General features: G+C 40.5%; 1 non-coding gene across 1 annotated transcript; it reads left to right on the forward strand.

The window, feature by feature from the left end:
• The first annotated feature begins 1,378 nt into the window (after positions 1 to 1,378).
• Positions 1,379 to 1,460, forward strand: TRNAS-CGA (transfer RNA serine (anticodon CGA)). Its single transcript has one exon. It is a non-coding gene; the product is annotated as a tRNA-Ser (tRNA).
• Positions 1,461 to 25,136: the final 23,676 nt, after the last annotated feature.

The raw sequence follows: 25,136 nt of genomic DNA on the forward strand, positions 1-25,136 counted from the left end.
TCCAAAGCTCTCCAATGTAAGCATGAAGCACATAAAAAATATCAATCATAAATTAAAGTTGTTGACATTCTATTTCATTTGATGGGCTATTTAAGCATGAACTTCTTTGATCAAAGGCCTTAACCTAGCTAAAACTAGAATGCACAGGTAGCAGGGATATACATGCACATAGATGCACTGGTAGCAGGGATATATGGGGACAAGTAGCTAGAACTATAATGCACAGGTAGCAGGATATATGGGATGCACAAGTAGCAGGATATATGGGCACAAGTAGCTAGAACTAGAATGCACGGGTAGAGGGTTATATGGGCACTGAAGTGTGGTTATTATCACAAATTATGGTATATCCAAGAGTCTATGCCCATGGTTGTATGGGTTATTATCCCCATGGTTGTACAGGTAGAGGGTTATATGGGCACTGAAGTGTGGTTATTATTACAAATTATGGTATATCCAAGAGTCTATCCCCATGGTTGCACAAATTAAGGTATGTCCAAGAGTCTATTCCCCGGACCTTTAAAAAATCATTCCTTTTGATCTGCAAATGCTATTGACAATCTGTTTCCACAAATATTTTTTTGTCAATGTAACAAAAATTCCCATGGAGGCGGAATTTCAATGCTTTGTGTTAATCAAGAGATGTGAAATTTTGTACGATATTGCAGGCATTTTGGATTGCCCAGCTGACTGGTTGCTCGGCGGGTAGGTGGCTCTAAGAAGACAGTGTGGGTCATGGTTATGAACTCGCTTTGCTGTTTAATGACTATTTATAAATCTTGCCAGTTTCAACCTAAGCGGGAACATACCTCAATCTATCAGCAATCTATCCAAGATCCAAAAAATGTGAGCATCATATCACGTCTGCTGTGCAGGTGCGTCTTTCTCAGAGCCTCCGGGTATCACACAATAAGATGACATACATTTTTCTCATCCTAGAGATCTATCGAGCAACGCCTTGAATGGTTCGCTGACTCGACAGGCTCATTGTGGCCAGGCACGTCGACGAGGGAGAGCGACTGCAGTGTTTATGGGGCCATGCACGTCGAGGGAGAGAGACTCCGCATGTGGCGTTGGTGAATGGAGTTGAGGACGGTTGCAACGTTTCAGGTTTTAAAAAATCCAAAATATCAAATACTATAGCATTAACCTTACCTAATGCTAGTGCCCGAAAACCTTAGCTTCTCATGATCAATTGAAAGATTTTTCTTTTTCACTCATTGTGGCCCCCTATTCCCCATGGTTGTGTGCATTAATAATAATTTAAGTGCTACATTAAAACAAAATGTTCCAAGCCTAGGAATTCTCAGCTATACACAAGCAGCATGTATTTTATAACTCATCCAAATATATTTTTAATTTTAACGACCTTATCGATGACAGTTTGGCCGAGTGGTTAAGGCGTTTGACTCGAAATCAAATGGGCTCTGCCCGCGCAGGTTCAAATCCTGCAGCTGTCGACCTTTTATGTTAGGCAGAATAATACTTAATTTTACTTCTATAAAAGTTTGTTCCGCCTCATGGTTAATATGTGATAGATATTTTATTTTCGAAACCTGAATAATATATAAATCACGGCCACGGTTAATATGTAATAGATATTTTATTTTAGAAAGAGATGCAGTACAGAAAAGCTTTTTATAAAGAAACTTAACTTAGGCATATTTTATTTTAGAAAGACAGAAAAGCTTTTTATGAAGAAACTTAACTTAGGCATAGAGTCCATGAGATGCTCCGAGTTTGTTAACCAAGTTATAATGCGAGTTGATTTTTGGCACTCCTAACCTTACAAATATGTATAATGCTAGTTGATTTTTGGCACTCCTAACCTTACAAACGTGTGTGTATGTGTGTGTGTATCGCATTTGTCGCTCTTTTTTAATCCTTTTTGGGTTTTCTTTTCCTTTTTCTCCAATTTTTTGTAAGATTTCTTTTATTTATATATATATAAGCCCTTTCTTTTTTTATCAATATGTGTAAGGGTTTTTTTCCCTGTTTGTGTTTTTTACTTTTTCCCTTCTTTTTAGTGTTTAGTGTGAAAGGAGTCCTAACTTGCAAGGACCTCAACAAAGGGAGTTAAAAGATTTTTTGATTGGATTTTGAAACAGTGGGAGGACTTGATACAACTTATGGCTCTCGAAGTTAGAGCTACATATCTATAGATTGTTTGGGCTAACAGGAACACGTGGGTTTTTCAGAATGTATGAGGTGATTTGGTTCTTGGCCTGAAGCAATAGGAGATTACTGAACTTGAAGTTAATCAAGTGGAGAAGATGGAAATGGACCTCATCAACATGACCAATGAAGCAACTGAAGGAGAAAAAGGATATAGAGATAAAAAAGAAAGAGGCCATGGCCTTGCTCATTAGGGACAACAATTTAATCCACTACATTTTGGAATTAGTTGAAATGCAAGCAACCATGTAATTGCCACTATGGGGCACTCTATGTTTAAAGGTCTTTATGCCTAAGTTAATAAAAAGCTTTCTTGTAAAGCAACTCTCTTAATATATATTCTGTTTTACCCCCCAAAAAAAACAAAGGGAGGTAAAAGAAGCTTTTATGTTTTGTAAAATTTTAATCAAGTAATTAACTTCCTTTTTTAAAGAAGTGCTTTTGGGTTTTAGTTCTTGTTGTTTTTTGTATTTTAAGAAATTAAAGAGCTAATTAATAATTAATTTTGGTTTTATATATTTTTTATTTTGGACGGGGAGACGGTTTTAAAACTTAATGCATTTTTTTAATTTTTACCCCACGATAATTCCTATGTATAATAATTCGTAAAAATATACTGACTAGACAACATTACATGAATGATACTAAATATGCACCCACAACATTTTCGGTTTTTTATTAATTTATTATTCATCGGTGGCGCATACTTTGTACTGTAAATCTGTGCCCGAACCTCCATTTTTTTTAAAGAAAAATATTAATCAACAACGTGAATATGCAAATATGTCCTCACTAAGCTTTATTTAATATTCGTTACTAATGTAAATCTCCACCGGAAGCTCTCCGTAAAAATATAAATCAAAGTAAATATCTTTTTTTTTCTCTGAGTATCGCTTCATTTATTACCAATACATAAAATAAAAAATCGTTGAATCTTCCCACGCTGTTTGCAGAAGTCATGAAGAACATCCAAATAAATTGTGGTTCTCGAGTTGTCGTTTTTTTTATAAAAGAAAATGCTACTTGATTGTTCGGCGCTCATTTGATTTATGCATCTTGCTTATAATAAATTAACAATCCCATATACCAAAATGTATTACTTGATTGTTGTTGTGCGATTATTTGCTTTATCCTGTTACATTGCAAGGTTACTGTAAACAATCGAAAATATTGTGGGTGCATCTTTGCAATCGAAAATATTGTGGGTGCTATTGTTATAGTAGAAGCTTAATGCAGTGATTGTTGTGAAGGATCCACAGAGCATGACAACAAAGGGAAAAAACCAATGACAAGTGAAAAAAAAACGCACATTCGGAGCCTTCTGTGCACAAGATTCCTTCTTTCCCACCAGAGAAGAAAACAAAGCTCTTCGAAGTGTCGGTGACAATTGCTATCAAGAATGGAGATATAAAAGGTGACAGTTGCTATCAAGAATGGAGATATAAAATTATCATGCTGGGAACCTCTAGAAGAATTTATCAGGATGGAGTGTTTAAAAGGCCTCTTTACACTGGAAAAATGTGGCACCTTGAACCACTTGCATTTTCAGATGGTTGTCAGTTTGATGGCTCCATCCCTAATAAGTATAGGCAAAACCATAAAACGATATTTAGGCTGGGATTTTTTCAAGCCTTAATAAGGTGGTTTGGTTATGTGTAGAGGTCTTAGACAAATTAAAATGCACACCTTCGAAGGCATGGTAGGTTACTGTATGAAAGACTTGCACAAGCCACACTTCAAGTTCTTCTCGCATAATATCTAGTGAGGAGATAACAAGAGGATGTCAGTTATACGCTTTATATGGCCATGCAGACTTGAAGAACAAAGTTTGCTTGTCGCCTGCTGTCAATCTTTTTGAGCAAGCATATGTATACATGGAGAATTACATAGCAAATAAGCTTGGTGCTTCGCTGGAAAGCACTCTGCTAAAAAGGATCCGCACTGGAAAGTACTACCTAGTAGCCTCATGGATAATTCCAAAGACTGGTTCAGGTATGAGCAGGAAAAGATTTGCTGCGGTATGGAAAGTTATGAAGCTTCCTCACCTGACCCACTGCATAGACATAGAAGAGATTTTCATCACAGATTCTCCTCCTGCTAGATATTTCAATCAGGTGCATGCAAGAGTAAACAGAGAAGATGAAGAGGATGAAAGTGAGGATGGTGATGGAGTACAAAACATGCATGGCAAAACAATGACAATGTAGAACCGGGGACTCAAGGAAATCCCATAGTCATTGATGATGATCAAGAAGCCCAATCACCACATGACTATAACACATCTTATCTTTCTGTAGGGAAGAGGGCATATATATTCAAAAAAGCCATCGTGGATGGAGACGAATTTGTACCACTCTCCCCAGAAGTCTGTAAATTTGTAGGCCTCACTAAGGAAAAATCTTGTTTTGTGTAGTCTTAAATTTCTACAGTTTGATTCCCACCTATGTAATTACTTCACTGTTGGTAACATCTATGTTGCTTTTATCCATGTACATGTATCTTCTCGCAATTTCTCTACTTCGTTTTTCTAACCTTGCCAAGTGTAAGTTTTTAACATTACAAAAAATGAAGTTTTTAACCTTATAAAGTCTAAGTTTTTTATCCTTACACTTTATAAGGTTTGCAACCTTAGACTTCATAAGGTTTGTAACCTTATGAAGTCTAAGGTTTAAGTGAATATGCACCATAAAAAAATTAATTAATAGGTTTAAGTGAATATGCACCATCAAAAAATGATACTAAATATGGTTTGATAAGCTGAAGATTTATTTTACATAATTGTTATGTGGATATTAATCACAATCAAAATCAAAAAATTCTCATAAATGAAAAATCAATGCTTCTTCTACTATAAACACTATAAACTCTCTCTCTCTCTCTCTCTCTCTCTCTCTCTCTCTCTCTCTCTCTCTCTCTCTCTCTCATAATGTAAATTACATAATAAATTAGCAAATAAAAAATTGACAATTTTCACATTATAAAAAAAACTAGTTAAAACTTACAAATTAAATCATACAAAACATTACTAGTTGATCTTCACATAATAAATTAGCAAAAAGATTGACAAGTTTCACATTATTAAAAAAAACTAGTTAAAACTTACAAATTAAATCATAAAAAACATTATAATCTATCTTCAATTCAATAATTACTTTGTATAATAATTCATAAAATTATATGGACTGAGACAATCCACATTGACATTACATAAATAATACTAAATATGGTTTGATAAGCTAAAGATTTATTTTATATTATTGTTATATGGATATTAACAAAAGCAACCAAAATCAAAAAACTAACTCATAAATAAAAAATCTATGCTTCTTTTACTATAAGTAGCTCAATTGGTAGAAGAGGACGAGTGTTATCTAGAAGGTCATGGATTCTATCCTAGAGCTGACGACAACATACTTATAAAATTGTAGACCATGGTGTGTGAGAGTTGTCTACACAAGCCTAGTATAAATATCCATTTCCTATTAATTTCAAGTCTTCCTTTTTTCCCCAAAAAAAAAAGATAAAGAAGTCTTTATTAAAAATCATTTGACAAGTTAAAAAAAATCATTTGACAAGTTAAAAAATCTTTTTTTCTATTAAAAATCATTTGACAAGTAAAAATTCACGTCTTTTGGTGCTAGCACAGTAGTCTTCAAAGCAAGCTCCGTGATGGCGTGGTGGCTTGGTTTGAGGTAAGAAACAAGCAAGGGCAACCTATTACATGGCACCACATTGGAAATAGAAAAAGCCTTGGGTTCTTAATTTTAAAAGCAACCTGCAAAACTCTGAGTAGAAAAAGACGAAGGCAAAGGTGTTAAGACTACACCATGAGCTTCAAAGCAGAATGTTGCACATGTGAAGAAGAGGGCCTTCCATTTCCAATAACTTATCTATTGCTCTTTGAAAGCCAAACATCCTTGACAATGTCTGTTTTGTGTTGTACAATTAAAACACACAAATTAAATCACAATTTCAACGAGAATTACATTATTGAGACCATAACATTATCTAAAACATAATTTAGACTAAAACATTTTTCTCCCCATGAACATTATGAACATACCTCTCATCCAATCATACTAGAAAAATATGTATAAACATAGACATAAGAACATAGATAAATACGCATAAACATAGACATAAGGAAAAACAAAATGACTAAGACAGGGTTTGATACCCTACCTCAAAATACTCAGAGAGACAAAACTATAATTTGGAGTTCGATAGTAGTCTACAATTGCGTGGTGTACCTGGTGAGGCGAGTGGAGTGCTAAGGGTTTTTCACCCTTCGTCCACTCCTACAGCTAGGGTGTCAAGCATCCTTAGGATGTTTCTAAGGTATCTTTTTTCCTTAGGTTCTTTTCTATGAGGAAATTGGTGTGTTCTTTGTCAAAGTTGCCACTCTTTTCTTTTTTTTCCCACAATATTTTTTAATTGTCTATTTTCTTTGTGTATATCTCTAGTTTCTTTGTAGCTGTACGTTGTCAACTCCTCCCTTTTGTCTTATTGGCTAATAGGGTGTCCATCACACAAACCTGCGAGTCTTAGGGCCATTTGTGGTTCAAACAAACCTCACAAATGTGAATTTCTCATTAAAGGAATGATGTCAAGGAGGTCATTACCATCTCACTTTTAAAGAAATGATGTCAAGGAGGTCATTATACCATCTCACTAACACTCTCATTCTTACCCCCTTGCCTTGACTCTTTTTTAAATTTCATTCAAATCTTACTTCATCTTACCATCTAAATGCTTTCTTTCTCTTACACTAACTATTAAGATCATCCTATTTGTTAAGCCTAGTGATTCTTAATCCAATCATTTCCTCTATGTATGCCATGCCCCCTCTAACACACTTAGGATCCTCTTAAAATATCATTAATTCTTTCAGCCTTAATTTTTGTTATTTTGTATTAAAATATTCTCTAATTAATTCCCTTCTTGTAAATCCTAATTAGTAAGTTCCTACCCAACCTTAAAAATGTAGGCTTATCTTCTTTAAGTCACACCCTTTCCAGACTAACAATGAATTCTATAAAATTGGATTAAAACATACGGGGCAGTGAACAAAAATCTCCTTTGAAATTGACTAGAGTTCTCAAGCTTACATCGAAATATCTTGTTGCAATCATAATCTTTAGCACTAGTCACATTCAGATATACACGCACTCATAGACGAAGTCAAAAAAACCTTGAACAAAGGTAAAGACCTCTTGGAGGTGATGATAATATATACCATAATACAAAATACCCTACTTAGAGATCTCAAAGTTGTTTGCAGCATAGTTTATCATTGCAAACTAATGAGATCTTGCATCTTTTCATGCTATTGATCTCTAATAAAAACTATGGTGACAATGTGTGTGCATGCATGTTTGTGTGTAGTGCATGTATGCATGCAGCGTGCTTCGTATGTACGTGCGCACACACACGTGTGCATGTGTGTGTGTGTGTGTGTGTGTGTGTGTGTGTGTGTGTGTGTGTGTGTGTGTGTGTAAGACGTAAAGAATGGCCCTTGGGAGGTCAATTTTCTAATGAAGGGGCCGATGATAGCCGTGATCCCTAAACAAGATGACCAATGGCCATAAATAGTTTTTTGAAGCAACCCACCTTAATTTGAACCAACTACTAAATTTAATTTTCGAACACAATTTGAATAATTAACAAAGTGTCGGCGGACAATATTGAATAAACTAAAAAAATGCTTGTGTACTGGAAAAGATGATAGGAATATAACAATTAGACTAAGTTTACACTTGGAAGACCACTCAATTCTAACCTTAGTTTTACATAATCATGATTCAAGATAACTTAGTTATTTCTTGCTTCCTTATAACTCTTAGAATTAATTAGAATGATTAAAATATCCATACAAGTAATTTGATTTAATTCTACCTAAGATTATTTGCATAGATAAGACTAATTTCATAGTTAATATCTCGCCAACTGTGATGCCAATGGTGATGAAACTTCGTGTGGTTAAATAGTTTTTAATATTCTCTACAACTTTTTTGTCTTGATTGGAACCAGATTACTCACACCAGTTTTGAGCTACTAACTCATCATTTGCTTTGTAGTTTTACAACAAGTTGAGAGTTACTTTTTCTCATGGATTTTTCGTACGAAAATAGGTATAAATATACAAATGAATAGTTGAGAGTTACTTTTTCTCGTGGATTTTTCTTACAAAAATAGGTATAAATATACAAATGACTAGTTGTTGTCACAAGCAAGCAAGAAGAGGGAAGAAGGAGAGCTCACAAGAAAACTATTGCAAACGAATGATTGTCTTTTTTATTATCAAAATTGACTTATCTACAAATGGCTAGTTTTCACACTAGGTCGACCAAACTTAAAAATGGTATGACCTCTATTACTAGCCTTATTAAGCAACTATGTACATGGAATCTGTAGTAAGGCTACTTTATATGTTTCATCGATGTCTTATAAAGGTTAAGTGCCTATTTGAGTGGGTAAGATATGTTTAGGTGGGCAAAAACATGGTAACCTATAGGGTTTAATATATCCCCCTTCTTAGTGGTGATCGCATCCTCGTGTCACTCGTTGGTGGTGAAGCTGTTGTTGTTAGGAAGTGGATGGTCTACAATATGCTATGAAGATTGTAGAGCTGAGGTTAAGTAGTTAGTTCACGACTAATCTGTAGTAGCGAGATGTAGGAAAAAGCGATGTGAAGCTTTTGGGAGCCTTGATGGAAAGTAGCTTGTTAAGGCAGCATGGAAAGTGATAGGCAATGTATAGGTTCTTCATGCCATGCCTCCATCTAATGAAAGCTCTAACACCCTGCTTTCTTCAGTGACACTTATTTGCCTCCTTTCTTCGACACTTATTTGTCTACTTTCTTTGACTCTCACATATGGTTTGAGATAGGAAATCGATGGTTTATGTGTAACAAGGCTGGCTGATAAGGTGGGTGGGAATGAGCTTGGGTTCTCCATGAGAATGAATGAATGTAGGACACCCAAGCTGGTAGGAACATTGGTAGACCATGAATTATGGATGGTCGAATGGATATAGGCACTTTTTGAGCCTCTATTTGAAGTGTTAGTGGCTCTTTGGCCCAATTGCATGAAGCATGGTGATGTTAGTGGCTCTTTGGCCCAATTGCATAAAGCATGGTGATGTTAGTAGAAAGAAGTGAAACATTATAGCGGCAGCTTACTCAACTGCAAGGTGAAATGTTGATTTGTCTTGAGAAATTCCAACCTTGAGCATGCACCATTGCTTTGACCTTTTGGGCATCTCTACCTTGCTTGATTAGCACAAATGTAGATAAGTTTAGTGCCTTCAAGGGAGATGCAAAACGTGGTTGATTGAATCACCATTGTGTGTGAAGATCGATTTGGTTACACGGATCCGACACCTCCATGGACTGTAACGTTAGGATGCCCATGTGATTGGGCAAGATGGGGGATTATTCGGTGGTATCTTCACAAAGTTCCAGCATGCCTTAGGCACATGGAAGGTGTTAAACCACTCCATTGGTTTACATGGTTTCATGGATCCGACACCTCCATGGATTGTTAAATTAGGATGCCCATGTGATTGGGCAAGATGGGGGAGTATTCGGTGGTATCTTCACAAAGTTCCAGTATGCCTTAGGCACAGGGAAGGTGTTAAACCACTCCATTGGTTAACATGGTTTCACCCACCCAACCTACTATAAGGTGCTTTGCCATCTTACCTATGCGAATGGTCACTTAACTATTGTAAGATGATACTGGAATATATAAAAGCAACATTCGGTCTCCTAGGCGCGGAGAGAAAACTACTCATGGCCTCGATGACGAATAGGAAGAGGTAAGTTGCCAGAGGATAGCCCTGTCTAACCGAGCAAGAGAGGGGAAATCTGTAGCCCATGGGCTCCTTGAATGACAACCTAGATGTGTGAGACTAAGAAAAGTCCTGAGACTCCACGAATCCACTCCATGGGATGCTTATTTGGATAGGTGTGATTATAGGTTTCCCTCTTCCATTAGCTTCTTCTTTTCCCACCTTTTGTGAGAGAGAACCATCACAAAGGACTATCTCTTCTTGCTTCCATGTATGCATTGAGAGATCTTCCTTCACCCCTTTGCCAAAAAGTGCATTTTGGTCTAACAATGAAGCGAGGATGAGCTAGTGTACCCACACACAGGAAGTTGTAGATTGTGTCTCTAAGGTAAAATCCAACGACAAATTATCTAGTAAGGCTAAGGTAAGCTCTTGACTTGAACATATTTGGCACCGCTCTGCCAGGAATGGCGATAGTAAGGTCACAATCAAAGTGACATGGAGGCTACACTAGTAGTTGCGAAATCGTAGGCGGTAGAAACGAAAGCAGAAGGCAAAACTGGCCTAGGTGCACCCGGGCGATAGCTAGAAGGGGCTAGAAAGCAATGTCGAGGCAACAAAGAGAGTGGACACAAGCATCTCCGAGGTTAGCCTAGGTCATGGAGAAGCACGCATGGTGAGGGCTACGGGGGACTGCATACGTGCCAGGGACACAAGGGTAGAATTAGTTTTTTTTTTGGCGCATGGCATAGGTTGAGGGCAGGATATTTTTATTTTTTAAATTTTAGGAGCCATGCAGGCTACGTCACATAGGGCATAGGATTTATTATTTTTATTAAGGAGCTCTGCAAGTTACATCATGTAGAGCAGGGACATATAGGTGCCATGTCATCATAAAATCGCAATCCAAGAAACTTGATTGTGCGGTTACACTTCCCTAATGATTCAACATCTTCAATCGCCAATCTCACTTTTACGATCATAGCTCTCACATCTTTGATCATTGGCTCTTGGATTATAGTCGCGATTCAACATCTTTACTCGTTGATTTTTGGATCATGGTGGTGATTCGACTCATGCATCTATTTTTGGATCGTGATGACAATTTGACTCCTGGATGACTCATCTTTAATCATCTAATCTTGGATCGTTATGATCCAACTCTTGGGATCCGATTGGTGGGATGATTTAACATCTTTAATCCTCGGTTTTGGATGGTGGAGATCTGACTCCTAGACAATTCAACATCCTTAATCCTATGATCTTGGATCGTGGAGATCCGACTCTTGGGACGATCATCATTACTTTTGATTCAACATCTTTGATCATCAATTCTATGTCTCAAATCCTAATCCAACCACACCAATCTCACCCTCTAATCATTACCTTTGAATCATCGATTTGACTTTACAAATTGCCAAACAACTTAAATCATCACAGTCCACCCATGTTGATCTGACTTTAAATCACCAATGGGGTAATCAAACTTTTGAGATCGTCATCGATTTTTTTTAAATATGATTCTTGATATGTTTTTTAGTTTTTATGTTTTTTATCATTCTTGGTGAAGGTAGTGACTGTACAATTGTGTGGGGAGGCTATGTTACATATGTACACGTGAGTTAAGGTTCGATGCTTACCATACACATGTTGAGCAAGGATCAATGGAGTGAAGCTATTGTTGATGCAGGTTGAGAGAGAGGAGAGACAGAGACACAATATTTGGTGGTACTAAAGAGTACCTTAATAATCTTTTAGATAGGTATATAATGCATGTACAACCCAGCCCTTAAGGGCGGGCATGGGCACTGCACTGGGCATTGCCCTTTATCCCAACAACCTCCCCCCTAAAGGCAATGTGCCCAAAGGTAGAGGAAAAGAATCAGCTAAGTCTAAGTATGTACAAAGCTGAAGAGACTATACCTATCCAATACCCATCATCTGTCTCTGCAATGATCAAACCGCTCTGCTGGAAGACTCTTCGAAGGTCTGCAGGGTTATCATCAGTGTGTACCTTGAGCAGCTCAATGCTCTTGCTGTCAAGTACCTCCCTGATGAAATGATACTTCACCTGTATGTGTTTTGTCTTTGCATGAAAGACAAGGTTCCGTGCTAACATGATAGCACTCTAACTATCACAGTGGAGGATAGGAACCTCAGTGATACCAAGCTCAGTAACCAAACATGACAACCATAAGGCCTCTTTGCATGCCTCACAGTGGTGGCAGCCACATACTCTGCCTCTGTAGTAGACAGTGCAACACACTTCTGCAACCTGGATATCCAAGAGACAGATCCCCCTGTGAAGGTAAACACATATCCTGAAGTGGACTTCCTGCAGTCCGCCGCCGCATGTGCAGCATATTCTGCATCCGTAAAGCCAACGATAGATGCCTTCTGCTTACCAAAGCAGATGCACAAATCCCTTGTGCCCTTGAGGTATCTCATAATACCTTTCACTGCTTCCCAATGCTTCTTGCCAGGGTTTGCCATGTACCTGCTAACCACTCCCTGCTCTGCAAAGGCAATATCAGGACGTGTAGCAACCATGGCATACATCAAACTACCAACAGCTGAAGCATACAGAATCTTGGCCATTTCAGCCTTCTCATCATCAGATGTAGAGCTGTTCTCTGCACTGAGTTTCACATATGGAGGCAATGGAACTCCGATTGCTTTCCCCCCTTCCATATTGAAACGCTGCAAAATCTTGGATACATACTCCTGTTGAGATAAATAGAGTAACCCCTTCGACCTATTTCTGAGTATCCGCATTCCAAGAATGTGATTTGCATCACCAAGATCCTTCATGTCAAAGCTGCCATGTAGATTCTATTTCAATAAATCCAAGGCATGAGTATCCCTGCCACCCAGCAATCAGCATGTCATCAACATACAAAACCAAGATAATCAGGCTGTTGCCTTCTTGGTGTACAAGCAGTGATCAACTTGACTCCTCTGATAGCCCTGAGACTGCATGAAAGTATCAAACTTATGATACCATTCCCACGGTGCTTGTTTCAGCCCATACAAACTCCATTTGAGTTTACAGACCATCTTCTATTTGCCCTTAGCAGTAAAATCCTCAGGCTGCTGCATATATATGTCCTCATGCAGATCACCATGTAAGAATGCAGTCTTTACATCCATCTGTGTATGAGCTCCATATCTTCAGCTGCAACCAAGCCCAAAATGGTTCTTAGAGTAGTCATCTTGACTATAGGAGAGAAGATCTCATCAAAGTCAATTCCATGTTCCTGCTTGTACCCCTTTGCAACCAATCGTGCTTTGTACTTTGGCAAGGAACCAGAAGTGACCTTCGTCTTGTAAACCCACTTGCATGGAAGGGTTTTCTGCCCTTTAGGTAGCTGCACCAAGTCCCAAGTACCAAGTGATTCCATTTCCGACAGCATGGCCTTAAACCACTTCTTGCTGTCCGGTCTAGTCATTGCTTGCTAGAAGCATGAGACGGCTCACCACAGTCAGTAACCATGACATAATCAGCAGCATACTACGCATGAGGAACAAACCTATCAGGTGGCCTTGATGGTCGGGTCGACCTATGGAACAAATGCTCAGAATTTGCAGGCTGTGGAACTTGCAATCCTGCATTTTCAGCTTGAAGTCCTGAAATTTCAGCATGATGTCCAGCCCCTGCTGGCTGTCCTAAAACTGCATATTTTCTTGCTGCAACTATGGAGCATCATGGGGGCAATACCTTGCTGGTCATTTCCAACACCATTCCTTGTATTGTTAGGGTCATTTATAGCAGGTATACGCTACTGTCCAGTGGGCACTAACTGATGTCTAACAGGTACATCCTCCTTGAAAACAATCGTTCTGACCTCCTCAGTCTTGTCGGGCTACTTATGCATGCAATCTTCACGGAAGATGACATTATTGCTGCGTACTATCTTTCTTTTCTCGGGATCCCATAGTCTGTACCCCATCTCACCCTCGTCACCGTATCCTAGAAATATGCATTTATAGGACTTTGGTTCCAGTTTGCTACGTTCTTCTTTTCGTATGTGTACAAAAGCCTCGCAGCCAAAAACTCTCAAACGAGCATAAGAAGGTGGCTTGCCGGACCACTCTTCCTAAGGGACTCTCCCCCCCAAAGACCTGTTCGGTGACCTATTGATCAGATGAACGGCTGTCATAACAGCCTCTGCCCAAAAGCCATGGGGTAATGCAACATGAGACAGCATCGTACGGACCTTATCCTGTATGGTCCGATTCATGCGCTCTGCAACTCCGTTTTGGGGTGGATTATGAGGGGCAGTGAGCTCCCTCTTTATCCCCTTATTGTCACAAAATGCCTGAAAGGCTTTGGACACATACTCCCCACCATTGTCAAAGCGAAGAAACTTAAGTGTCTTATCAGTCTGGTTTTCAACCAATGCCAGGAATTTCTGAAACTTGTCAAGCACTTCGTTCTTGCTACGAATAGGGTAAACCCATACCTTCCGTGTAGCATCATCGACAAAGGTGACAAAGTATTTCTTTCCCCCTAGAGATAACCCTGGCATCTGACAAACATCTGACATACATCTGAATGTACTAACTCTAGAGGCAAAGATTTCAATGAAAGAGACTTTTTATGAGACGTCTGTGCATGCTTACCATAAACACAATGATTACAGTGCTCAAAATCAGCATAATGAAGACAAGGCAAGTAACCCAAACGAGAAAGTACTTTCATTCCTGTCTGACTCATATGTCCCAACCGGCCATGCCACAAGGAAACACTTGGCTGCTCAGTCACAACAACAACATGGTCACGCACACTAGATACATGAAGTGGTATCACTCTTGCAACCTCTGGCAATAACCCTAGATCCCTTTATAGATCTTCCATTTCCCATCGCCAAAGGTGGTATGAAAACCATCATCATCTAGCTGCCCACCACCAGTACTAATCAAGCTCTTTTTGAGCTGTGGTACATGACTTACATGCTGAAGAGTGAAGACAGATCCATGCTAAAACTGCAGCTGCACACTACCAATGCCTGCAATGTCACATGCATAATTGTCCCCCAAATGGACAACACCATGTCTTCCCCCAGTGTAGTCTGAAAACCACTCGCGATGAGGGGTGACATGAAAAGAGGCACCTGAATCTAAAATCCAAGTGTGCATGTCATCATCCGTATCTGCAAATCAAGGCATGTGCACTGAGGCAAGAAGAGACAAAGAGTACATCACTCCCACTGTCGCTCTCATGGCAGACTACATTCACTTCTTCGATCTTTACACTGCTCTTCTTAGTAGGCTGACTCTCTTTCTTCTCTTCCTTGCTGTCATCTGTCTTCTTTCCCTTTCCTTTCTCTTTCTTCCATCTATAGCAGTCACGTTTGAAGTGACCCTTCTTGCCATAGTGATGGCATTCAACATCCTTACCCCACGAGATTTACTGCATCCCTTGCTATCAGATTTCCCTTTCTGCTGTGATCTGCCTCTCGTATGCAAAGCACTGGAAGACTTACTAGATGTTTTGCCGATTCATTTCTTCCATGAGCAGAGAACTCTCTACATCAGAGTACAGCAGCATAGCATTCGAGTTGCTCATAGCTGTCCTGAAAGTATCCCAGCTTTCAAGTAGAGTGCATAACAAAAAGGTAGCCTTGAACTCATCATCGATATTGAACTTCAAGGCAGCCACATCTGGCTGAAAATAGAATTAAACTCACTGAGGTGAGTAGACATGGCAGTGCCCTCTTTGATGCGCAAATCCATGAGTTTCTTCAGCCATAGACTTTACTTGCAGCACTCTTCTGAGCATACAGCTCTTCTAGTCTCGTCCACATAGCATAGGCAGTGTCCAATCCCTCTATGTTAAATAACAAAGAGTCTGCAATGGTCCTTTGCCTTAATAGGCTTCACCTGCTTCTTCTGCACCAGGATGTTGTAGCACTGCTTTTGCCAAATTGCAAAGTTATGTCCCCCTTCAAGCTTCTTGATGTGTAGTAGATTGCTGCTATCACTGCTACTAGCCATAGTTGCAGCCCAAAATGACACAGATGCAAGCCAAAAAATGTCAAGACAAGTGACCAAGAAGAGCTGTAAATTTCAACCAGCAAGAGATTCCAAAGTCTTTGATTCAGTTCAGTTTACTGATCATATCCCAGCATATCAATGGCATATGGACTCAGTTACATACATCAGTGTATATCCAACAAGCGTTTGACAGTTCCATGTATGACCTGCAAGACCTGCTGTCAACTGTTTACAACTTCAAAATGTCTGCAAGAATCTTGGCCATTTCAGCCTTCTCATCATCAAATGTAGGGCTGTGATCCAGTACCAAAACAATGTCAACAACCGACTCAATCGCGGGAAGCATAGAGTTCAAGTAAAACTCTCTCAGATTTGTCCCTGTGACCTGCAATTTTATGACAGTCAGAAGCAAGATTTCAATCCCCCAAAACAAGCACAAGACATTCACAATGTCATTTCCAGGTATGTGACATCAAGGTCCAACATCAATACATGATTTAGAATGCCCGAGATCAAGTTTGGAAGTAGGACATAATGCATAAACCCTCAAAATGGCATTCAGCCCTATTCATTACAGCCAACAAATCCCTGTAAAATTGTAGGCTATAATCAGTGTATTCCAGCCACACATATGTCTGCAAACTGAGCCAAATTTTTGCCAAGATTAGCTCCAAATGGCCTCAAGACAATGCCACATGATCCCCGAGACATCTAGCATCAAAATACATCCAAAAGACCATCACATAAGCATCAACCACATAGAGGTATGTGCTGCCCTATAATTTTAGACCTGTGAACAATGTATTTCAGCCACTCAGCAGCTCCAATGAAGATATAACACCTCAATGCTCAATGCCAGACATTTGGTGCAGTGTCGGGAGCCCAAACATGATGCCAATGATGCTTCTTGAAGGAGTATGATGCTACCAATGATTAGATGTTGCTGTTCAGATGCCTACAACAGTAGGCGCAAACAGAGGCGCAAACAGCATGATGTTGTCCTGGGTCTTGCTACGTGTGTTGAAGATGGGGGAGAGGGGGGGCTCAAGGAAGGCACCAGAGGTGGCCAAAGAAGGCCCACACAAAGCCTAAACAAGCTTTGATAGGTTGCAAGTAAGATAGGGAGAGAAAAGCTCCAAGAAGTATTAGCTATGGCTGCCCACACAACCTGTGAAGTTTCAAACAGACTTGTTCTTCCCGTTGCCAGGTTCACAATGCTAAGCTCCAGCTCCGAGTCCCGCACTCTAATACCACTTTGTTGAGCAAAGGGATCAATGGAGTGAAGCTATTGTTGATGCAGGTTGAGAGAGAGGAGAGACAGAGACACAGTATCTGGTGGTACTAAAGAGTACCTTAAAAATCTTTTAGATAGGTATATAATGCACGTACAGCCCAGCCCTTAAGGGTGGGCATGGGCACTGCACTGGGCACTGCCCTTTATCCCAACAACACACGCTCAGTGGGAGAGGACAAAGAGTCATTTGTCTATCCATGACAAAAGCTTAGATGTCATCATGGCCGCCTTTGTTGAAAGGCGGAATTAAAAAGTGTCTTTCCAATTCCAGTTTACAAGTTGGCATGGTGCACACAAGTGTTGTGGGTTCATGGTGATTTTTTTAGCCTTGGGGTTGCTTGACAATGTTGTGTGCACAGCTCTCTTTGAGGTTCGGCACCATGGTTGGCTCTTCTTTGATGGGAACAAGTGTGGGTAGGGCACTGCACAAAGGCAAGGTGTTGCCTCTTGGTTGCTGAGAATCCCACAAGCGCTTTCAACTTTTCTGAAGATGGTGTCGGCACTGGTCGAGTTGAGGTGGAAGCCACTACTCTCCATTCCTCCTTAAACTTAGGAGTTGATGTCCAAGACATGGCCTTGGGTCTCCACACTTACTTGGATTTGACATTCGAGGGTGCATTTGCAAGGGTTCGAGACATGGGTTTCTTTAATCTCGGCACCCAGATGTGGGGGGTTTCCTTCATAGAATCCTTATGTATCAAGAAATTTTGTCAAGATCTAATGAAGTGTAGACTTATGTGGTAGTATTAGTACTGAGGCCGTTGCCTAGATCTTTTTGCTTCCACGGTTGTGTGGACGGCGAGATTTTTGGAGACCCAAATGGACAGGCTCCCTTTGCAAAAACCCTCAGCCTCTAGCAATTTGATGGGGATGCAATGGGACTCAATGCGATCACCCAATCCTTGTATCCTTAACATATGGTGCCGATAAGCCCGGCCCATGACTCAGAATATTTAAATTAATGACGTAAAACATAGTGCGTCTCAATGTCCATCATGGGTTAACAGGCCCCCCTTCCTGATGTAGATTCCGTCCTCGGAAGCTATGGTATGGTAAGCTCGATAGGGTTGTTGTGGTGGACCGTCTACAAAACAGGGAAGTAGAGTGAAAGTATGCTGGAATTCAAAAGGTATAAAGTGTATAAATTTAAGCATGTTAGACCACAATGGATGTTGCTATGAGAACTTAGTTTAAGGGTCACATGAATGAGCTAGTGTAGCAAATTAACAGGAGTTTAAAATTATTGAAAGTAAATCAAGAGTTAGCAAGGTGTCAAAGGTTAATCAAGGTTTATAACTGGCTTAAGTCAAGGAAAATAACCAAGCTTAATAAATAAACAGATGACCACACTGTGTCTACTCTAAGAACAAGTTAATACCACAAGCCTAGGGACACAAGAAACATCAGAGTTACAGGAGCCTTTTGCCTTTATTTCTTTACACACGTGACAATTTTTATACACAATGGCGACCTTTCTAAGGCAAAACTAACATCGATCCTGGTACCATGTTTAACACAAGGCATTATCCAGGAATCTATTAGCTCACTTTAGGCAAGGCTACCCCCTATCAACCAAGGCATCAGTGTGGAGTAGAATACTCCTCGCCTACCAAGTATCAATAAGGCGATAGGCCAACATTAAAGCACATCATAGACTTGTATTGCCATTTATTGTAGGCTCTCTTTTTTTAAATAATTTCTTTTGATCTTCGCTCCTGAACTATAATTTATCTTGCATCCTTTCGACAAAGGGGTAAAAGCTATGTCCTAGAGGTCAACACACACATGGCCAGGTGTCAAACATTAAGATGGTTTGACCCTAGACCTAAGATAATCGTATTCCAAGGTTAACTAAAGACGTCATGCATTCTCAAGAATATATCCAATAAGGTTAAACTCATTAATGATTCACACTAGCACGTCAGGCAACTTCAAAAACTAAGTAGTACATTGACAATTTCCATGTGGTCATGCATTATAGTTCATGCAATTAATTGAACAGTAAAAAATTAAAGAGAGTGGGCATGGAAGAATTACACCTGAAATTGGAGATCTCCTTGATTTGAGGAGACAGCTTGCAATTTGATGTAGATATATTTTGATGAACGTTGCGGCAGTCTCAAGACTTGAAAGCGAACCCACCTCAAAATTTTTAACCTGTACAATCAACTAACAAGCACTATACCTCGAGAGGCACATCAGTGTGAAAAATTAAAGACTCGTTTAAGGAATCCAAACTAGAAAAACTTGAAAACACTAACCTACCTACCAGTCACCACACTACTACTGAGGATACGGTAAGAGGATGTTGTAGAGTCCTAGCTCTAGCCCTAAGGCTAAGCCTCTATCCGCATCATCCAAATAAATAAAGTCAACCTCAGTAGTGCCATGAGTTTCATCCATCCATTCATCATTGTCAAATATTTCCTTTTCATTTTCCCATCCACATAAACTTAACCATGCGAGGATAGTCATCTTGTGGAAAAGGAAAGCATTGGGCTATCGGGGATATTTCCTCTACGAAGTAGGGGTCAGTCATGGGGTCAATAGGCGAATTAGCCATTCTAATTCCTCAACATTTTCCTCTCTGGCTAGTACATCTATATGATCCCATTCAGTTTCAATTACAGGATAGCACATGTGAAATATCTGAGAAAGGTATAGATGATACCTCTCACCAAAGGTGGGAGTGGATGAAGTATATGATGATCGTGCATCTGCCATATCTGCAAAACACAGATATAGCATCAGTAGGTTTATGACAGGTCAATCTAGTTCTTGATTGGATACGGATATTTCTCCTCTTTTTGTGCTCTTGCTCTTTTTACTATTTTTTGTTTTTCTCTTTTCTTTTCTATGTATGAAGCATATATATACATCCCCTTGAATTTGGCAAGGTTAGGGAAGAAGGTTAGGGAGGAAGCAATAGAATGTCGAGCGTCAGTACATGCTCCCCCTTTCCTTGGGTAGATCATATTTTCTGCAATGATGTTGCAGTCTCTTGGAACCAATTTGTCTAGCGGGTCATAGATTGTGATGTGGGCAGATAGCTTTTTATGACCCTTGTGGTGGCCACATCCAATTGCAGAGATGTTAGTGTATGCTCCCATTGAAGAATGGAGGAAATGGTTTCCGACGATAATTTTACAAAGGGAGACGTAGACTCATCGGTCTTTTGTTGGGTGTTGACAAGAGTAGGTGTAGAGCATGTAGAAACTTCTATATCAGCTTGTGCCTGGCATGAGGAGCTAGAAGCTTCATGTGGCTCCCCCCTTCCTGAGCTAGGTGGTAATGATTGATATTGTTTGGGAATCCAAACTAACTCTGGAAGAAGTGGTGCGGAGCACTCTGTTACCTTTCCCTTACCACGGTCTTGAATTGTCATTGGGGTGGCAACAATTGGTTTGCAAGGATTTACAGGTGATGTAGAGGGATTCAGCTTATGTTTAGGGACCCAAATCTGGTCATTCCCCTCGTAGTACCCTTGGGCTATTAATAATTTTTTAGGAATCCATCGCGATGTTACATTGCCCTTTCTTGGGTGGATAGCTGCTTTCTTCCTACGAGGCTTCTTGTCTGAACGAGATTGAGCTGGGGAAGTAGCTGTTAACGAAGCTTTAGGGACCCATTTGTATGTATTTTTTGGCATAGTAAGTGGAGCTTTAGAGACCACCCTGCATGTTCTTGGCGTTGAAGCGTTAGAGGGGTGGCAAACAATCAGAGATGGTTTTGCCACTGGACTTTGTGATTTTTCATTATCTAACATTTGAGTGGATGACTTAGGTGCGGGATTTTGAGCGGTCAGACCTAGTGTTGGTTCTTGCATTGTGACTCATCTGGTTGCCCAATCGATATTGCACTTGGTGGCCATCATCCATTTGCGCCCTAAGTTTACAGTCCCTTCCATGGTACCTGCAGGCATAACCAAAAAACTTTGAATTACGGTCCCCTTGTCATAGGCAACCGGAGTGTGCAGAATTCCTGAGACAGGGGTTTTCTTCTTGTTGATTCCTTGAACTTGGATAGCGCTCTTGGATAAAGGTGGTTTTCCAAGTTGACACCACACGCCATATGATAGCAAATTGTGTTGAGCTCCTGTATCCAATAATGCATTATATAGCACCTCCCCATAAGGACTCTGTAACTCAATTGGGTATCTTAGAGGCGGGTCAGATTCTAGTGCATCCTCCTCTGCTTCCTCGAAAAATACTTGCATAATTCCCAAGTTGGCTTCTCGTTGTCGCCTAGCACGCTGTTGACGTTCTTTGGCTTCAACTCTCGCTTGTATTTTCTTAAGCTCAGCTTGTTCTTTAGCTGCCTTCTTTTGATGGATTGCATATAACTCCTCTTGGCTTAGGGGGTCATAGTATCTTTTGAATTTACTCCCATTAAGGAATCCAATGGTTTCAACTCCATCGAGAGTCTCCACTCTGATGGTACCTTGCGGGGTAATTTCACATACTCTATACGGTCCCTTACCAGCATATTTGAGCTTCTTCTTTTCGTTTCGCACTCCATACATCAGGACTTTATCCCCAACCTTGATGTCCTTGTCCTTTAGGTGGCGATCAAACCATTTTTTCCTTCTATCCTTCTCCACAAGGGCATTGTATACAGCCAATTGTCTTTCTTCGTTTAGCCGCTCAAGGATATATAGATGCTCTACTAAGGGATTACCATCCCAACCCTCTTGAGTAGCAACACGAAGACTAGGAATGACAAATTCCCACGGCATGACTGCTTCTTGGCCATATACCATTTTGAATGGTGTGCAATTAATAGCCACTTTGTACGCAGTACGATAGGCCCATAAAGCTGTCGTAAGCTTTAGATCCCAATCTGTGCGTTGAGCTTCAACTGTCTTTGTCAAAACAGAGATTAAAGTCTTGTTGGTACTCTCGGTTTGGCCATTCGCTTGTGGATAGTAAGGAGTAGATTTATGATGGGATATCATGAAATTTGTTGTGAGCTCCTTAATCACTTCATTTATAAAATGCGTACCATTGTCACTCACAAGTTCAAAAGGACAACCGAAGCGTGTGATTATATTTTCAAAGAGGAACTTGGTTGTTGTCCTTGCATCTGCCTTACGTGTTGCTTTCGCTTCAGCCCATTTGGTCATATAGTCAATGGCCACAATAATATAGCGAGATTGTGTGTTACGGGCCGTTGGGCTAATTGGACCTAAAAAGTCTAAACCCCACTTTTCAAATGGTTGGTTTACTTTGATCGGATGTAGGGGCATCTGATCTTTCCGCTGGGGTTTCTTGTATCGTTGGCATTCATCGCAACCCTTCACAAAGAGTGATGCATCTTGGAACATAGTGGCCACCAATACCCCGATTGTAAGATCTTTCGCGCAGTTAAGTCTCCTAAGAAGTGACCACCGGCTACACCCATATGTGCCTCTTGCAAAATGTATAGATACTCATCCTCTCGGGCACAACGCCTAAGAACGTCATCCTTTCGTCTTTTATAAAGAGTCCCGGCTATCAGGCAATAGGGTTCGCATTCTTTGATCAGCTTTCGAGCTAGATCTTTACGAAGCTCCTTGGGTGGAAAGCCATTAACCAAAAAGTTAACAATCTTCTCACTCCATTCAGGCATTGTCTCCACCATGAACAGGGAAGTGTCAGGTAAGTCATCATCAACCCCCGTAGGAGCCTCACCATTAGGTGTGCGAGACAAATGATCAGCCATAACATGTTTTTTGCCAGGTCTCACAACAACAGTGAAATCAAACTCAAGAAGAATCAATAGCCATCGTGTGATTCTTCTTGTGGAGCATGGTTTGTTTACCAGATACAACAATGCTTGATGATCCACATAGAAAACAAACTTGGTGGCAAGGAGGTAATAACGAAATTTCCTTACTGCATATATCATTGCCAACCCTTCTCGCTCCGTAGTGGTGTAGTTCATCTCAGCATCGTTCAACTGGCGACTGGCAAAGCTAATGGGGTAGTCTAGCTTGTGTTCTCCAGGTTGAGTTAACACACACCCAATAGCAAAGTTTGATGCATCAATATGCACATGGAAGAGTAAATCCCAGTTAGGCATTCTCAAGATTGGAGCACTCGCCAAGGCCTTCTTTAATAACTCATAGGCACGGTCACATTCTTCAGTCCAAATAAACTCGATGAGAAGCTTATACAATGGTCGAGCTATCTCGGCGAAGAATAGAATAAATCTTCGATAATAACCAACGTGGCCCATAAAGCGTTGGACCCCCTTATAGTTGGTGGGTGGAGGCAATTAAGCGATCTCTTCCGCCGTGTTTTCTTTTTCTTTGCCTAAGCGATTGATGCAGTATCCCTCTCTTCGAGAATGTAGTTTTGATTTTGAAGCATTGACCGTGTAACTACATTCGCGGGTACGAGTGTGGTTCCTCGTGCTTCATTGGTGACCTCAACCAAATTCAATGGCGTAATCTTGGGTGCATTAGGATTATGTGGACATTGAGCAATCAAATGATCTATGCCACAACGATTACATGTAAGTACCGGCATTCCCGATGTGCTCCCTTGATTTGGTTGCATTTGAGTAGCGATCTTCTGTAGCCTATTAGGGCACTCCGCTACACGATGCGGTCCACCACACTCGTAGCATTGAAGAGCTGGCCTCCTCGCCAAGGTATTAAGGTTTTGCCCTCTTGTGGCGAGAGCAGCCGCTTGATATACAGGCTTGACTTGCCCGAAATGATCCTCCATATAGTACTGGGGAATCATTTCAAACGTATCAATCCCATATGGAGCAGTGGGGTCTATCTCCTCTTCATAATCCCATATGGAGCAGTGGGGTCTATCTCCTCTTCATAATCCCCACACGCACTATGTGACTCACAACCCATCTGGTTTATTGGGGTAATCCTTGGATGTGGAGGTTGTGGTCCTAGCACTGGCGGTGGTAATAACGGCACAGACTGGACTACATTCGGATTCCTTGGAACTATGTGCTGCGGTTGCTCGACAGGTTGTGCAGGCATTAGCGCGGGTACTTGAGGTGTGTTTGACCAGGCTAGTGGTGCCTGATTTGCCAACATTCGCTTAAGTACTAGGCAATCTTTAGATTGATGGCCGTACTTACCACATGCATTGCAATTCCCATTGAATTTGACTCTGAATGTGGGACATTCACTCGTGCTATGTGGTCCTAAGCACACCAAACACCATTGTTGCTCTCTCCTTGGGTACATATGGCTATTTTGAGGAGCTCGATTACCCCTAAAGTGTTCTTGGAGAGCCTTAGTAAGGCCGGTCACAGACATTTCAGATATCTTGGGCTCCTTGGCAATAGGTTTTACCGTCATTGGCTCGTGCCCAGATACTTGCGAACTAACGGATTTTGTCTCCAAAGACACCTTTTTACCTGCAATCATAAGTTTTCTAACTGGATTGCATTGGCAGTGACTGCTTCCCACGTTGTAAGACCTCTAATGACTAGGCCATTGTAAATGTCCTCGTGGCGCAATCCTCGGATGAATCTATCGAGCAGTTGGTTATTATTGAAGCGCTCATCGGGAGTGCAGCGAGAATTTAGATGCTTCAATCGACTTACAAAGCCTCTCACTGACTCCCCTTCCTCGCGTTCAGCTTTTTGGAGTTGAGATGCTACTCCCCAAAGCACACCCTCACGTATGTATTCTTTCAAGAACAATCTCTTGAGAGTGGGGTAGTGAGTGCGCTCTTCAACCCTTAAGGTTCGATACCAATCTCCGGCCTTCCCACTCAAGGTTAAGCCTAAGGCTTTACACTTATGCAGCTCATTGTGCTCTTCCAAGGAATCACACACGTGTTCAAAGACTTCAATGTGCTTCCTAGCATCCTCGTTACCACTGAAGTTTTGAGTGAGCTTAGCCACTTGTACTGCCTTGCTTCTA

Source organism: Cibotium barometz, chromosome 5, assembly GCF_041138505.1.
Source record: "Cibotium barometz isolate CiBa-2024 chromosome 5, ASM4113850v1, whole genome shotgun sequence".
Lineage (NCBI taxonomy): Eukaryota > Viridiplantae > Streptophyta > Polypodiopsida > Cyatheales > Cibotiaceae > Cibotium > Cibotium barometz.